Source organism: Anticarsia gemmatalis, chromosome 8 (assembly GCF_050436995.1).
Source record: "Anticarsia gemmatalis isolate Benzon Research Colony breed Stoneville strain chromosome 8, ilAntGemm2 primary, whole genome shotgun sequence".
NCBI classification, from domain to species: Eukaryota; Metazoa; Arthropoda; class Insecta; order Lepidoptera; family Erebidae; genus Anticarsia; species Anticarsia gemmatalis.
The window spans coordinates 13,794,554-13,814,339 of NC_134752.1; positions in this window are offsets into that span (position 1 = coordinate 13,794,554).

Below are 19,786 nucleotides of genomic sequence, written 5' to 3' on the forward strand. Positions count from 1 at the left end.
ATCAGGTGTTAATTAGAAAATTTCTTGATAGTTGGCCTGTTGTCGACATTCGATAGTGTTAGAGAATCGCGCCGCAGCGCATTAAAGTCCGAACACCTAGTAAGAGATATTCTAATGTATCTAGATAATTCTGTGTATTTTCAAAACATTGCAGCAAATGGGGCACCGACAACTAAATAAGCCTGAGGGTTACTGAACATCTAAAATCTGAATTTCGTGGCTCTACTAAGTTGTAGGCCTAAATCAAGTTGCACACAGTAATTCCAAGTTCTCATCCCTGACTGCTGAAATGCTCGTCTCTGTAATAAATGTTCTAGGTAAACATTTACCTAAGACAAAACCACAGATTATGATTGAACAGTAATAGCGGAGTACCTTAAAGTATGCGTAAGCAAAATTTCGTTTCAAAGAACGAAAGCGCACTCACTACTACGCCTATTCTAGTTTTAGAATTCTTTCACTTTATCCTTGTTTAATATTAGCCTTGACTCGTAGGTAGTAAAAAACAATATTTACAAATGTGTGGAACTTTTTCCATAATAATAAGTGCAGTAAACAAAAGAATGGACCTTATAGTTCATAGTGATATGACCACAAAACCACGTGCTGTGTACGTCAGTGGCTATGGTCGGTGATTCAACAGGATTCCCACTATACAGTTAGGTATGGCCACTAGACTTACTGGCTACCAGTTTAGGTAGATTGTAAAACAACGATTTTTAGTCGTATACATTATTTAGCATACACTTTTTTTAAACAGAATCGTTCTTAAAATAATCAATTTATTACAAAAACCGTCTTGATCCGGGATTTATCAAAATACTAACTAGAGGTCCTACGACCCAGTAGCTATCAACTTGTATTGAAATCTGATTAGTGCCCCTACCGCGTTTAGTGTAAACTATTCTCTTATGAACGAAAGCTCGCTACTCGACATTACTGAGTGTAGGGAATTGCGCTTTAAGTCCTAAACTAAATGATTTCATTGTTAATAACTGTTTACATTTTATTTTAAACTCACTTATAAAGCTATTTAAACTGAATTATAATTATAATCTTAAATATATTTATATTGTAGATACTTAGGGCAATGTATGAGTAAAACAAACCTTTAGCATGTTTTAAAACAGTTACTTCCAAAAAATAAACTAAGCACTTTTATTAAAGTATAATATCAAACGAGAATAAAATGTTGCAAGTTTGTACATAGCCTTAGTATTGTCAGCTTAGATAGATCATGACCTAGGGTTGCCTAATTAAAGAGATAGAAATATAAACTACATGCCATCTAGTAACAAAACATTGTTAACAATTCTTATTTTCTTAAATTATTCATTATTAGAAGAATTTCTGCCATTTAAAAGATAATGAGTTTTTCATGTGTTGAAAGTTATAATAATGAATTATCGGACGTTAATTATCTGACGTTATAAAATATTTGCCCCTTAGCAAAGATAAAAAAATCAGTTTTTATTTAATGATCTAGCCTTTCATAAAGTAAGGTCGAAAATTAAAACTAAAAGAAGAAAAATAACAATCTTTCTATTTTATTTATTGTTAACAATTTTCTGCTCGCCATTTTATCCGTCTACGTGTCAATCCAGGTCGTAATCTATTTGTATACCCATTGCAATCCGTCGAGTAATTTTTACTTTAAAGCAAAAAGCATTTTATAATATTGACACCCCTTGAAGAAAGGACAACAAAACCACAACTACGACGCAATTAAAATACCTAACACTGATTTAAATGTCTTTAGAAAAAATATATACAAGTTTTATTACTTAAAGTGTTATATAATATAAATAATATCCTTAAATTGCTTGCATAACTATGCATTGTTTTTAGTGTAGAGGTAAAATTGTTAAATAGTAGTAAATAAATATATTTTTGTAATAATTCATATTTATTTGACTATTGTTTGTGTGAAGTGAAAGAGAGAATATTTTTTTTGTTTATTTCCTTAGACTTTTAGTTCATATATCATGAATTTCGTTATAAGTTTCAGACATACATATTTAGACGTGAAAAATACTGTTCGAATCGTAGTTTGATTTCCACGTTGTATTGTTATTTTACCATTTTCAGTTTTTCAGTTTTAGCAACTTAAAGTGTGTTAATCTTTCATTTAACCAATAAAATAAACAGTAAACCTCTATTATATACACCTTCATTTAGTAAGAGAAGTAGCCCATTATAGTTTTTATAAGCCGGGGGTTCGAATCCCGGCTACAAAAAAAAACTGATCTAAAGTATATGTATAATTAATTAATCTGTCACTAACACGTGGATAAACCGATCAATTAAAAAACTAGTATTTAAATAATGCACAATAAGTCGGAAATCGAACCTACATACCTTACATAACAGTCCGTACATAGTAAATAGTCATAGTTGTTGTTGCTAAGTTTTCCTCATCGCGTGCCTGCATTCATTGAGGAGTGGGTTCACCCATGAGCAGAACTTGTTCACTCAATCATTCAATCATCTTGTATGTGTTTCCCTTTTATTAAACTAGAATGATAGGGTTTTAATGATTTTATTAATTACAGCAAATCATTGTCAAAGAATTGAATTTAAAGTTTGTGTAATAAGGCTACGTTTTGAAATTTTTTTTAACGCGTAATTAATTATTTAAAAATTTAATATAGTAAATACTCAAAGGATAAAAAGCTTTGCCATTCTAAAATAATACATAAAAAAAGAAAAAATATGTGCTCTTTTAACATAAATAAAAAAAAATGTGTGGTGCAAATTATATCGTTAAAAGTGCTATATGTCTTTTGGTGTCCCAGAATACAAAAGTATACGCACTGTAATTTTCTTTTAAAAAGTTTTATGGTCTTTTCGTATCCGTAATCCATCCTCCTCTTGGACTCAGTATTGAACATGCTTAATAGAAGGACTTCCAAGATTACTATAAAGGCCTCTAAATGAACTACTGTAGCTCAATTCTCTATTACTATCGACTACCGACAACCGACCTGTCATCGAGAAATTTTGTATGAAATTCTGATCAGCGCCTCTGACGGGTGTTGTGGAAATATTTTGGCAGTACATTCTAAATGTCAAAATTTCAATAGCTAGCCGGTTGTCGGTAGTCGATAGTAGTAGAGTATCGAGGTACTGTAAGGCCTCTAAAATATTTCTGCCCACAGTAGGTATATTGCAATCAATTGCGTTTTCAGGAAATACCTTCAATTTTCCTGTAAAATTTTCATAAATATTACAATTAATGACATTCACTAGTACTTACTTCCTCTATTATATTATGACGAGGCTTATTAGTGAGGAAATTACTTAAGGACATTCCGTATGTCCTTAAGGAAAATGACCTAATTATTGAAACGATTGTCTGCAATTTACCTAAACTTTAGCACTTTATTTCAACCCATGACTGGTATTCTCCTAACCTAGGGAGGATTACTTGGTCCACCACGCTGGCCAAGTGCGCGTTCGGAACGTTCTTTGCCTTGTTTGTTTGTTTGTCGTATGGTTAGTGGTCAACCTAGTGTCAAAGTTTTGCAAGCCGCCCGAAAGGCCTTTGACGTGGCTTAACGACTGTTATCTTAGTAGAAACAACCGGAACCGACTTTTAACGTGCCCTCCGAAGCACGGAGACGCCCTGTTCAAATACCACTATGCGGTCACCCATCTATAGAATGATCGCGCCAATGGTTGCTCAACCCACAGATCGTTTACCGACCGGTGAGCGCAACTGGCTATGGGCGTTCTTTGCCTGTAACCTTCAGATATGCAAGGTTTTATCACGATGTTCCTCTTCATCGTTAAAACCAATGGTAAGTATTTCTGATAAACACATAACTTTTTAAAATTCGTCGGTGCACGCCATACCCTTATGATAAACTGACCCCTGTAGAAGTTCCAGGGCTTGGTATTTTAGATCCGGTCATCTGTCTACCTTTCAGTCTGAAAGCTGATTAGCAAGTAAATTATTTACCTAAAAATATTTTATTTGTTTGAAATTTTCGAAAGATTTGCTTGTGACTGTCTTCAATACTTTGCAAAATTGTCGACTAAACAAACCTCGTTCTATAAAAACCTCATATTTAATTTTGCTTTCATAATAATTAGGTTTAATTATTTTTTAACGAATAACCGTTAGGTAAGGGAAAAGGTTTCAAGCGTACATTTTTGCAATTTACAATTTTCAAACTCAATTATTGATGTGGTTGACAGTGACCGTAAGAAATCTTTAATTTTAATTAATTTCCTCATACAAATATATTATGTATGTATATTAACCTCAGAAAATAACATAAAGAATTTAGGTATTTTCAAACTATTAACATTTGTGATTCACTGTCGATTCGATTTTTTAAAGAAAAAAAATTGCAATATTTTTTTTAAATATTGATGGTTGCGCACCATTCAAAACCGTATCCTCTTAGAAAATGTAATGTCTTGGTTAGGCAGAGGAAACCAGATAAAGTATCCTAAGCATTAATTTTTAAATTTTAAGACCCGTTACATTATAATATATTAAGTCAAAGAACAATTTAAGTTATAGACCATTTCCACCCTTAATCTATGTGCATTGATTCGGATAATTTATTTTTCAATTGCATCCTTGAATATTGAACGTACAACATCAAACTTATTGAATAACGTTGCTTAACAGCATCGATGCAATTTTAAACTTGGATTAATGAAAATAAAATATAAGCTCTCTAAGTCAAATCCCGCCAAAAATTAGTGCGTCAATTCACGTCAATAAAGATGTTGCAAACGTCAAATAAAATATAGCAATATTAAAACAAAACCAAATAATTTCATAATCTTTTATTTTCATCATCATCTCATGATTAATATGTTGACGTCAGCATATTAATCGTATCGTATATATAGTATCGTATCTCGTATGGTTAGTGGTCAACCTAGTGTCAAAGTTGTTCAAGCCGCCTTGAGGCCTTTGACGTGGCTTAACGACTGTTATCTTTGTAGACAACAACCGGGACCGACTTTTTACGTGCCCTCCGAAGCACGGACACGTCCAGTTTAAATACCACTTTGCGGTCAGTACGTCAGCATTGAGTGAGTCCTTCATCGCATTCTTCTTCTTATTATCGTATGGTTAGTGGTCAAACTAGTGTCAAAGTTGTTCAAGCCGCCCGAAGGCCTTTTGTCTTAACGGCAGTTATGTGGACTGACAAAAACCGGGACCGACGTTTTACGTGCATTCCGAAGCACGGATACAACCAGTTACTTTACCCTTCTATGTAATGACCGCACCAAGGGTTGCTTAACTCACTTGATCATTTACAAACTAGTGAGCGCAACTAGTAATGAGCGCGCGCACTAATCAATTATTTCACTAACTAATAATATAAAATATTTCTCATCAGTATACCACATATTGCGTCAAAAAAGTTGCATTACTGTATCGTGACGTCAATGCACGCGTGTGACGTCACAATTGTATCTAATCTAATATAAGGATAACACACACCTGTCTAATTTATGCAACAGAAAAAGTTTAAAACGATGACTCAAATTGAATAATATCTGTACGAAAATAAAACAAGATTATTATTAATTTAATGACTACGTTTGCACACGACTCTAAATATAAGTTAGATATTGTTTGACGCAATGTTAATGGGTTAATGGATTACTATCTAGATAATAATATCATCTTAGCCGATATCCGGCTAAAGCGGTCAATTTCATTTAACCTTACTGCTGATGCAGGACTTTATAGTGTCCAAGTGTGTGCAAAATACACAGTTACACTCTCTATTCCTTCACTCTCATAACCCAGTGGGACGGATAACCGGCACGACCACTAAAGGTCAGATGCAGAACTGATGGTTTTACGTGCTCTCCGAAGCACGGAGACGCTAAGCTGGTATACCACTATGTGTTTTTTATTTTAATGTACGATGATTAATAGTGTCAACTCGTAACTTTTCTTGCAACTTTCTTTTATTATTTATTCAGTGGTATTATTGATTTTTGACTATTTTTTAACTGCATACAGTAAATCATCAATAAAAGATTTTTAAAATGTATTGACATTACAAAAGCAAGAGTTTCTCGCCGTTTCTTCTCACGAGCAAAAAGCTTTTCCGAAACGTTCGAAAAATTACAACACATGACTATTTTAAATACTTTGTATGCAGTTTACGAAATAAGCGGTATTGTGAATTTGAATTGAATTTGCATTCACCCATTCACAAAATGTTCGCACTAAAGTAGCTTAACTTACTATAATGTTTCTCAACAGTATACCACATATTGCGTCAAAAAAGCTTGCATTGCTCTACTGTGACGTCAATGTACACGTGTGTGACGTCACAATTATGTCTAATATAAGGATAACACACACACCTGCATAATTTATGCAACAGAAAAGAGTTTAAAACGATGATTCAAAATGAATAATGACTGTCCGATAAAACTAGTTTTTTACTAATTCAATGGCTATGTTTGCACACGTCTCTAAAGAGATTTTAATATTATTAAATAATTTCCTAACTATCTAGAAGTATAAAAAATCATAAGCACAACAAAATGTGTTTCAGTTGAGATTAAAATTTTTACGCAGGAAAAAGACGATTTTTTCCTGCGTATTGTAAAAAGCTTTCAAGAATTAGACACCTGAAAGAAAATTGGTTATGCGTTTGCTCAGCAGTTGGACGATGCAGAAAACATTTATAACATCAATCAAGCCTTTTAAAAGCGAAGTCATATAATATATCGTCGGTCGGGGAAAAAGTCATTTCGCATTATAGTATAAATGAACTTGTAATAAAATATTTTCTCTACAAAATAAAGCTCGATATTTGGGTACCTCACGAGCTCACTGAAAGAAACCTAATGAACCGTGTACTCATTTGTGATTCAAGTCCATACATACTATAATGCGAAAAAACTTTTTCCCCGACCTAATATAATGCTCCAGCGTTTCGCCATTAACAATGTTAGCCCCATATAATAGGAAGCAAGCCTATTGTCATATACGACGTTACCAAACTTCAGACTACTACTGAGAAAATTCTAATCTACATTAGAAACCGCTTTGGCCAGTGTTACATTCAATTTATTATCTTCGTACATATCCATCTTTTACAAGATATATGTACTTCACAATGACACTTGGAACTGTGCCTAAAACATTGCACTGAAGGTACTTTACGAGGGAAATTTAGTAAAAGTGAATTAACGAGTGCTTGTTAAGAATTACGATTAGTTTGAACACCTGCCATAGCGAATAAATGTCATATTATTAGGGCCATGAACATATATTACCATACATCAATGTATTTTTTTTTAAGAATATCTCAAAACTTGTTCTTCAAATATGGATTTAAATGGGACCATACGGGTAACGACCAGTTAAGAGTTATGACGTAATAAAGATAAAAAACTGTCGAATAGCTTGGTACCTACTTTTTTTTTAAATCGGTCAAAAGTAGGGTTTAGATTGAAGACTGAAAATTCAATACATACTAAACACTAGGTAAATAACAGAATCTATACTAATATTATAAAATTGTAGAGTTTGTTTGGTTGAACCGTTGAACGCGCTAATCTCAGGAACTACTGGTCCGAATTGAAAAATTATTTCACTGTTGGATAGCCTATATGTTCAGGAAGGCTAAAGGTTATATAACATAACGCTACGACAAATAGGCGCAGAGTACCAGTATTTTTTTTTACAAAAACGGGAAAAACTATTGTCTATTCTCTTTTATTCTCTCTTATGTGACGCAAGCGAAGTTGCGCGGGTCAGCTATATATAAATAATATGTACATTAGTATTTCGTTATGTATAACAGTTAAATAGTAATTAATGAATTAATTAAACTGGTATTTGTTTGCTATTGTTCTTTTATTAATTAATCGATTTGTCAATGAAGTTTACAGTTAAAATATAACATTACGAGTATTACTATGTTGTGTTTATTAAAGAACAATGTAAATATATCAATGTAATACGAAAAGAACTACATAAATTATTAAAAAATTTAATACTATTAATTAGCCCATTCATAACTTCATATATTTTAATGAATCTTATTCATTAAAATATATGAAGTTATGAAAGGCTTATAAAGAGTTTTGTTTCTTTCATTCCTTAACGAAAAAAAAAGAAAAGAACATATTATAGTTTTAACTAAAATAGGTTTATAGTGTGTTTATGAATACGAGGGTAGATATTTATTACTAGCTGACCCGTGCGGCTCCGCTCGCGTGAATGTTTTTTTTTACTAATACAAAACTTAATTATTCCTTTACAACAAAATATGCTTTTTTTCACGAAAAATATTCTCAAAATTATTTATATCCCATAACTCGCGCTAAAGCATATCCGCCATTAAAACTGTTGCCATGACAACGGAATTTTGTTAATTCAATGTCATTATAATATTGGTTATTCGCGACTTCGGTGGCGAAACCTGAATTTTCCCGGGAAATGCGTCATTTTCCCGGGGTAAAAAGTAGCCTATGTCCTTTCTCGGGTATTAAGCTATCTCCATACCAAATTTCATGCAAATTGGTTCAGTAGTTTAGGCGTGATTGAGTAGCAGACAGACAGACAGACAGACAGACAGACAGACAGACAGACAGACAGACAGACAGACAGACAGACAGACAGACAGACAGACAGACAGACAGACAGACAGAGTTACTTTCGCATTTATAATATTAGTATGGATTAGATTGTATTTGGAAACCATGTGTATACTATGAACTGTTATTTAACTACACAATCTAATAAAATCATGCAAAAATAATCAATAATGCAAATCTGTTTTGTTTTCATGACCGTTCAAACAATTTAATGGCATTGAGATACATAAAATGGTATTTTTCTCATAGGAGTTACTCTTGTTACTCTCAAGAATATTCGAATAAAAATTATAAAAGTCCGATCTGGGAATCGAACCCGAGACCGAACTTACAGCAGCCGTAATACACTACCACTCAAACCACAGAGTCTTGTAAAAATCGCAAAATAATGAACATAGTATATGCATATATTTTACAACAACAGTACAAGTGGCTGACCTTGCAGTCCACAGCGAATCCTTTTTGATGCGGGGTAATACCCATTTTCAAAACCTGTTTGTATGTTTGTATGAAGTGATCCAATGCAATCCTCGCACGACCTGTTTTATTAACATGTTACTTTGTTGCGTAGTAGCGGTATTGCGGTGTTCGGATTTGTAGTGGTTAGAAATTCTGTTGAAAGTTAAGTCATTTTATTGTTATGCCTAATTTTACTTAATTTTATTGTACGTAAAGGACTTTTACCTTTTATAGGTGGTGACTAGTGTTTAATTCATATTATGGTTCAACATGGTTGGTTTTTACTTCATGAGTTATTAAAGTTATAATTAACCTGTTAATGTCCCACTGCTGGGCTTTCTCCTTCCGGAAGGTGGGATAGGTTAGGCCTGGACTCCACGACGCGGACCATTAAACTTAAAGTACATCCAGACCCGAAACAATAATAATGAGATTTTTGTAGTCTAATGAAGTAGAAGTAAACTGGCGATCACGTTAACTGCTGCACTTCGAAGGCTGAATAGACTAATTAAAGGCTTTATAAAGTTCCGGAGTGCTAAATGAACTTTATATTTTGATCTTTATACTAAATCTTAAGTAAATTGTAAGTTCTACATAATGCTTTATTTATTTTTGAAGACTGATCTAACTTGAAGAGACTTTAAAATTTCATCCTATTTTCCCTAACGGTGGGAAAACTACCACAAACGCCAACGTAACGGTTAAATTAGTCACAAACATTTCAGCATAATAATGTATTTAAATAATAAGCACAATGATCTAAGCCTTTATTTAGTCATATTGTACTTTCGTATATATTTAACCCGCGTAACTTCGCTTGCGTCACATAAGAGAGAATGGGTCATAATTTTCCCCGATTTTGTAACATTTTTTACTGGTACTCTACTCCTATTGGCCGTAACGTGGTGTTACATAGCCTTACTCAATAAGTAGACTATCTTACTGTAAAATATATTTTCAATTCGCACCTGTAGTTCCTGAGATTAGCGCGTTCAACCAAACAAAAAAACTACAATTTTATAATATTAGTATTAATACACGAACCGACTGACGTGGCTTGTACCATTTAATTCAGGATGAGCATTCTTTTGCATCGTGACGTCCACGAATGACGTCACGGTAAGAGTTGACGTAAAACGTGTGTGAAATTATTGCAATACAAAACTAGTTTTTACGCTCAACTCAGGTTCTATTAAAAGGACATCAGATAGGCTCTTGGTTTTACGACTTTTATCTAGTAGTGGAATCAAGGCCTCTCTCATTATAGGACTCTTGCCCTTTGAACAGACATAAAGGTTTAATTTACTTATAATTAACTGACAACTCTTTAAGCGTGGTTGACTGTTTTTTATGAAAATCAGCCTAGCCTTTCTTTCAGCTATGATAGAGACGGCTTCCATTCTCACCAGTATAAGAATAACAATATTTTATATAGCGACTGCCTATCGGACCTCCTCAACTCAGTTACCTGGGTACCACTTTACCCCCTTAGCCCATATTCATAGTTCTTTATCACTCAATCGGTACGGAAATCAGGCGTTAAAATGTAAAAGATAGATACAGACAGTCTTCCTTTTAAATTAAGTTTATAATATAAGCATAAATACACGATCATACCAAGGTACAATAGCTAATAAGTCTAGTCAAAGTTGTAACTAGGTTTACCTCCAACTAAACCAATGAATGAAAATAAATCAATGGAAATCGAACCTAGAACACGTGCTGCAATAGTAATCATTTCCCTAACACCACGTGTGCAGCACTAAATTTAAATAACATCCATGCATTTTACCTATGTGTGCGTGAACTAGAAACAGTGTAACATTCATTCTATGTTTGTGTGCGTGAGTTCGTTATTCAAATTGATAACCAATAAGATGTGAGTGTTTTATGTGTGCGTAAATGTAGAGTACTGAAACTGATTCCTAATTTGAATTTTTACGCACACATGTACACAAGTGTTATGTGACAATAAACGGTCGTTTCCAATATTCTATCAAAGGTTAGAGATAGATTGCTATCTTGGTTTATTACGTCAAAATGATCTTGATCTTATGCTCGTGCTTTTTCGTAATAAGTTAATTTTTTCGTAAATTATTTTCACAATAAATAAGACTGAAAAATTATATTAGGCACACATTTTATCGCAACAAAAAAACGTAATATATTTACACTAATATAGGTTTTTGACATTTCATAGAAAGTAACCCGAATGGGATATATGGAGAGTATGTAAATAAACCGCTTACTGGTAGTTAATGCTGGTTTTAATTAAGTAAACAGTGGATAGATAGGGCATTTAAAATGGGCCATAAAAGTAATGGTAACAACACATTGCGATGCACCCTGACCTACCTAAAGACTATTTTTCTTAAGTAATCCACTATTGTGTGTACTTTTAGCTCTTGTTCATAGCTATGGGAAACTCTAAGTGTTCTCTGACGTCATCACGGAGAGTTAAATGCTTCTTTTCCTTATCGATAACTTATCATTTAGTATTTATTTATAAGAAATGTAAAATTTCACAGAATAGAGAGTACTTCTTGATTATAGGTTTACTAACGTTGAAAAGATTTTTAAAATCGTATTTACATACAAAACATAAATTAAATTGAGTAGAATTTTAGACTTACAAAAGTCAATTAAAAATTATGAAACAAAGTCACTATTTCTACACACTTAACCAATTCATATTTTGTAAACATAATTAGATACAGACTGCTCGGTGGGAAAACCAAAAATCTATTTGAAAAATATCATAGAAACCATCATCCCATTCAAACGACGGTATTATGCCGTATCAGATAACAAGAACAGGCATGTTAAGTTGTTGGCACAGCGATATCAATGCACTATCTGGGGTCATCGACCGGTGTGCATCGCTGCTTGCATGTGTGTGAGACTGTACGTACGATGAGAGATCGCTGTGTGGAAACCCTCCTAGGGAAAACCAAAGTGGGGATTACCATTGTAAAGATCGGAGGTGTGTCGTGTTTTGTTTTTATCAAGACCTATTCTGGTTAAATCGCGGATTTGTATTACTTTTTGTTCTTCTTCGAAAATGACAATTAGAATGGAGGTTTGGTTTTTAGTTTATAAAGTTGATTGGATTTCTCGTAAACAATTTAGAATACGGATACGTTTGTTCCGTTTCATAAGATGTGTTTTGTAGAACTTATTATTTCGAAGCAGTGTCTTTCCTGGAGCGAGATAATTTGCTAGTCTCCAAAGAATTTCATTTCTTAGATATTCTAAGTGTATTCCACTGGTCCTATTGAGTTGGCTCATGGCAAGAATAATTTGTTTACTAATTTACTTCATAGTTTTACTCCTAATAAACGAGTAAACAAAATGCAAGGTCAATCAAATACACGTGTAAACCTTCAAGGACAATATCACGCTAAATATTAGGGCGTAGGCAGTGCTATACGTAACGTGAACGTGTTATATATAATTACATCGTAAACTAGTTAATAATTTAATGACCTAAAAAAATGGCCGACTGGTTTGTAAATCAAAAAACCCCAGTAATTTATTCATGAGACAATAACAATTTGTAAATCGCTTTGTTGATCGGCGTGACTCCGCACGTTTATAAAGTTTCATCCCCTATTTTAACTACTTAAGGGTTAATTTTTAATAAAATAACTAGCCTATGTTTATCCCTAAATTTTTAGCTACCTGTATGTGAAATTTTATCCAAATCTGACAAGTAATTTTTGCGTAAAAGAGTAACAAACAAACATCCACTATGTAAAATTTTCATATTTATATTATTTGTAGGACTAGACCGGTTTTCGAAGTAGACGGTTTTTTGAGTAGATGATTCGGTTTTCACGTGATGCATATTGCTTTAATATGTTTTATTATAATAATTATCATGCATAATATATTATGTTATGTTCATTTGTATATCATTATTGTTTCTAGGAACAATAGTTTTATAAGAGCTTTCAAAAATGTGGGTTGCATTCCTACATCTAACAAATAAGTAAAATAAATATAACAAATGCTTGTTTTATCCAGGATATAGAATTAAATGACGCTTTAGAAATCACGCATCACTTTTGAACTACTACACCAAATCGAACAATTCTTTTTAAATGACTTTTTTATGTAACGTAATATGGGCATTAAATCTAATATATAAAATTCTCACGTCACAGTTTTCGTTGCCATACTCCTCCGAAACGGCTTGACCGATTCTCATGAAATTGAAGAAATTGAAATGTGAGCATACTGACTAGGTCAACGTCAATGAGAATCGGCCAACATCTATTTTTCATACACCTAAGTGACACAATTTTTTTTTATGGCATAAAAACGTTTGCCGTGTCAGCTAGTAGTGCTATATACCCGGACGAAGTCAGGCCGAGCTGCTTGTTTCAAATAATCTTCTTATCAGTTTTGTTTACTACCAATAACGTTAATAATAATTACGCTGTAAATCAAATTGTTTTCAAACGCAATTGATAGAGACACGAGAATGTCACGTGCGAACAAACTATGTAACATTTAAATTTAAAACGGGTTATATGGATTAACATATGAAACGTAAATACTACTATTATAAAGAGAGAGAACTTTTGCATATTTTAGGGTAAGTAATGTCCAAAATTTTGATGAAATATTTAATCATTTCGAAGAATACCTACTCAACTTTTAATCATTATTTGTACCTTTTTTCAATCGTAATTTTTCTTAATTAATTAAATAATTGTTTTTGATCGTCAGACAGTGATTGTAAAATTACATAGTAATGATTTCACAATTTTTATTAATAGAAATGTTTTTCAAAAGAATCAAAAAGAAAATTGTGTTTGATCTCGGACCTTTGCGTCAATTGAGAAAATAACAATTAAATACTTTAGAAATTGATTGCCGATATGTCTTTGTTTCATGTTCTAATGCATATTCAGGCGCATTTTAAAGACCTTCAAAATGTATAAAAAGTAAATATACGAAACTGTGTTCGGGCTTTTCCCAGAAACCGTAAATATTGTACATCTATACTAATATTATAAAGCTGAAGAGTTTGTTTGTTTGATTGTTTGTTTGTTTGTTTGTTTGTTTGAACGCGCTAATCTCAGGAACTACTGGTCCGATTTGAAAAATTCTTTCAGTGTTAGATAGTCCATTTATCGAGGAAGGTTATAAGTTATACTAATATTATAAAGCTGAAGAGTTTGTTTGTTTGTTTGCTTGTTTGTTTGAACGCGCTAATCTCAGGAACTACTGGTCCGATTTGAAAAATTCTTTCAGTTTTAGATAGTCCATTTATCGAGGAAGATTATAAGTTATTTATCATCACGCTACTACCAATAGGAGCAGAGTACCAGTGAAAAATGTTACAAAGACGGGGAACATTTTGACCCATTCTCTCTTATGTGACGCAAGCGAAGTTGCGCGGGTCAGCTAGTTAATAAATATTACGGTTACCGGTTGGTAAACGAAAAAGGCAAGCATTCGCCGGTAAGGTATGATAAAAGATGGGTGAGTGAGGTGAAAAAAAGTGCAAGCCGTGAGTTTCTGGCCGTTACTTCTTACGAGCAACAGCTTTTCCGAAACGGTGGTAGATACAAAATGACGATTTCAAATACTTGTTTAAGTTTATGAAATAAAGCATATTTGACTTTGATTTTGACCAATGACGACTGTCTATAGCATTATTATTCTATAAGACTAAAACAATCAAGTTCAAACCAAATGTTGTCATTCACGATAGTCGCTACAATTACTGAATCTACCACTAGCTCGAAAAAGAACCAAATTTCATGAAATCCGGTTCAGTAGTTTCACTGTAAAAGAAATATAAGCAGACATCCTTGAGCGTTTATATTCACAGTATGGGTACTAATATAAAATATATTTTATTTTTCATTAGAAAGCCTATAAAGTCAAATTACGCTTTGAAAAAACCTGAATACTTAAACTTTCTATCAAAAAGTGATTGTTAAGGCACAAATCTATTTACTATCAAAGTAAGTAGGCAAATAAGTTTTTTCTTTAATTAATAAACACAGTTTTTGCGAAAGCTCATAGTATTTGAAATTGGATGTCACGATTGTAAGCCGATGTTTAATTCAATTTGAATTTAAAGCCTAAAAACTTTTTTAAATTTCACTTCAAAGTTAGTAAGTAGGTATCAGCCTATTTTAGTTTGGAAAAGATATTACCTTTCGGCTACTAGTTTAGTATGTGGCTCTGCTCATATTTTTGTTAAAATAAGTTTCGTTTTGATTTCTTACAAAAACATTTATACGTTTTAGTAGTTTAACTATATCTAAAATAGTATAATTTTTTGTTTATAATAGCATGACACGATGTATGGATGTGAATGAAGCAAAGAAAAAAATTAAAGATCATAGCAAGTGGCGTTCTTTGGTCTCTATTTAACCCTTCGGGAAAAAGGCATAATTTTAACTTTAAACATAATAATATTGTTTTGTGCTGTTACCAAAATACAAAAAACACAAATTATTAAACACACAGTCATCCGATAAAAAGTAAGCATATAGTATAGTGCGAAATAAATTGTGTTTCTATATAAAAAATAACTAAACTAACTAACTACTTATCTGATTTGTAAATAAGAGTAAAAAACATCAACTAGGCCTTTTAAATGTATGTGCCAATCAAAGAAAATTGCACCCATTGATTGTTGTAGTACAAGAGTCTTATTTCCCTTTTTTTAACCGACTTTAACAAAGGAGGAACTCGTCAATTCGTCGGAATCTTTTTTTTATTCCATTGAATCTTGTAGTATCAGATTAGTTTTGGCTTTCTTTTGATGTAAACAGGTATTCATATAACAATTTTTTGAAAGAACTGAACTAGGTTTTACATTTCAGCAGTTATATACACGTGGCGGTTTAGTGGTCTTGAGGGGCCATGGGGTCATGTGGGACTTTCCTGTCCTTCTGGCGGAAAAGTCCCACATGACCCTGCACTCCACCAAAAGTGCAGGTGTATGCCCAATTCATTAGCCAGGTAAAAAAATGGTTTATTTATACAAGCGACTCTATATTATGTACTATGACTAAATATCTAAAACAAACTAAATACTACTGAATTCCATTCTAGTTTCCTTCAAGTTACGTTTCTTAGCTCACCGATTATGAATGCTGCACTAAATGAAAATGCTAAGCTTTTTTTGCTGATATAGAGATTTACCCATGAATAATAGGTCATATTGCTTTGAAATCCCGATGATGTAGATATAAAAGAATCTTATATTTTCCTCTATTTGTTGATTCAATTAAGATATTTATTCTTTAGGGATTTTTCTAGGTAAATTCGTAATATTTTATAAGTGAGCTGAGCGCTGAAACTTTCGAGCTATTTCATAAAATCATACCTTTCGCGTCGCATGTTTTATATACCTTTAAAATAGGATACGGGAATTAACGCGAATACGCATCTTGGAATGCATAAAATAGATTTCTCAAAGCAAATGAGTAAAAAGAGGCTACTTTATTCTTGACTATTTTCCATCCCCTATTGCAACATTTTGGGGATGTTTTTTGGAAGCGAGAATACTCAGACAATTTTGATCTCAAGCGTTTTACGTACACACTCCAACTGTCATCAGAATCGTTTCAGTGGTTTGTAAAAGCACAACAAACAGACGGACTTTCGAATGCAATTGCAGGTATTCCTACAAAAATATAAGTACAGATAGCAACTCAATTATACCTATATACTCGATAAAGTTATAGTAATTCTTAATCGAATTCTGAAGATTTTGGATAAACAGGATTTTTTCTACAATTATAACAAGCCCGAGAATCGAAGCCGTGACCTCGAGGTGTTGTTGTCGGACATTAACCCAGTATGTACTATATTCCCATTTTTGCTCACAACTTCAAATTATGTGCTTAATATTTACGATCGTAGATACTAGCATTATCTGAGGTCGTTTGGACACCGAAACTTGTAATACAAGATAATCTAGTTTTTACATTAAGTAGTTTACTATATACATATTTCAACGTGTATTGAATTTACATTTAAAGTTAAGCACCTGACTGTGGATTGAAATTTAAATGGGTGACCGTTTAAAATGTTATTAGGAACAAAACGCAAAAAAAATATCTAGAAGTAATTTGCGTGTATTTGGAATTTAAAGTGGGAAGTCTCTACAAGATTTAAAAAAAACCATGCAAGTAAAGTCGCATGTTAATTATATTTGTGATAAAAACGTGATGATATCTAAATCGATCACACGTGCAGTCGAAATATTAAATTGATGATTCATATGAAACATTTGCGTGTAAAATTGCCAGATACGAGCATTACATCAGTGAATGCGTCAATGTTAATATGATATTGCTATAATGAGTGAGAGAGTTGCACACACAAGTTTTGCTTCAGTGATTTGGGAACGAAAGCCGTACAAGTATACGGGTATCCATATAGCGCAATTCTCTACAGTCGGTACTGCCGACTATCGAGAGTTTGACATTTGAGATGTACTACCAAACATAGTTCCTACGGAGCCTACTAGAGGCGCTGATAAGATGTATAAATACTCAATAGCTATCCAGAACAGTTGTCGATAGTCGATAGTAGCAAAGAATAAAGCTACTGAACTGGTGAAAGGGTACGCTCGACCGGTGCTGAAGCGATGCAACCACGATGATGCCTATAAGTTGATTTTACTGTTGTATCTACATCGCAGTGAAACGACAATAGGCTAGTTTGTACTTCATTCCAGGACCTTGTGTAGGTACATACGGATCTTCCAGACAGCTTAAAGATCAGCTCTAGGCTCTTTTAAGGCACTGACCAAATTAACAAATCTGGGAAATCTTTGCATTTTAATTTTGTTTCAAAGTTTAGTACCATTAAATTTGTAGGGGTGGGTAACCAATATTAAACTGGCTACAAAATTGTGCCACTACTCTCTTACAGATTCACCACTTTTTATTGTTATTAACCTATAATTGAAATCACTTGGCCAGATTCCCCATGATCATTTCATCACCATATGAATGAGTGTCCAATTTAAACCCGTCCAATTATTCTGACACACGATGACGCAATACAGACTCAACATTAAATCTAGCCATACATGTTGCGTGATATTTCCTCTTTGCAGGTTTCCGAGAAAACAACTAGACTGGTAGCACACATATTAACTCGTAGAATCCATACCGATAAGTGTTTGATAGTCTTTATTTAAAAGTCAATCATGATGCATGTGTTAACTTCGGTTAAGCTTTTTTCGCAGTGTTGATATTGATATGTCTAGGTATATTTTTGAAAATCTTTGTTAACATTCAAAAACTAAGACTAATTTTGAGTGACGTAAAACCTTTTTGTGGCAAGTTTTCATAAACTGTATGACCTTTTGAAAAACTTTTACAATTTCAGTTTGTGAAAGCATTATACACCTTAACGAATTGATTTTCGGTGCATACCGATTTGCTTTTTTGACCAGCTGGCTGTATAAGTTTAATTAACGGCCGGGAAAAAAGCGACACTGCGAATGAATATGTATACTACAAGCCGCATGACATGCTTTAAATGAGTCAGATAAAACGTCAAATAACGGTACTTGGACCTTGAAGTCTCAATGTCAAGGATGAGGAAAAGTCAATGAATACCTGTGGTTTTATAAAAAAGTGATAAAAAATTATATACAGTTGGACTCTTGTGTTTCCCCAATTTAGTCATCTTACCACTTATTTATGGAAGGTGCTTTGTTTAAGGACAATTTTTATTTCGTTTTATCAAATTCCATTTCACTTTGAAGATGAAAAGTGAAATATCTTTTCATACCAGTAACTATCGCTGCATTTCAGAACAACTGGTTGTTTTGGCAGGAAAAGGGAAAGCATTAGCTCAGTAGTAGGATATTCAAACAGGCTAAAGGAAAAAAACTATTGATTAACAGATTTATATGAGATTGATTTCTAATTCCAGAAGTTGTGTTTCTATATTTATGGTATTCTTAGTTGAGAAAGTTTTATATAGTCAGAGTTATTATTTTTACAAAATATTATCTTATTTTTTGGTTATATCTGAAATATTTATACGGAAGGACTTAAAACGTACTCGGAAATATGTAAAAATAATTTCTGCTTTAACGTAGGTTCTAGCCAGAAGCTTAACGGTGAAAGAGATATGATATGGCTATGTGATACTAAAAACAAATAAATGGACAAACGTTTGTATTTCCAATGATCAGATACCTAAAAGAGATATTTATTTTCCTTTATGTAAAACCCATTTTTTTATAACTACATACATACATAATATGTATTATTAATTTCTGGAAAGACCCCATATGTACACAACACACGCCGACTAAGTAATTAAATACAAAAATATAATGAGAAGGAAATAAACATATGAAAAATAAACATTGTTATGGAATAATTTATTCTGGAGTACCTATTCTAACTATTAGCATTCCATACAATATGCTATGAAAAAAATCTAAATATTTTGCAAAAAAACTAAAATGTAGGGGTAAACTGAGGAACCAATATCAATCAGCTTAGCCTTTCTTCCAACTATGTTGGAGTCGGCTTCCAGTCTCACCGGATGCGCTGAATACCAGTGTTTTACAAGGAGCGATTGCCTATCGGACCTCCACAACCCACTTACCTGGGTTATAACAAGATATAAACCCTAGAAAGTATTTGAAAAATTTTTCCTCTTTTGAAACTCTAGTATACTAGACAAGCTGGCTAAAGGTCTAATAAATTCGTAATACCATCCC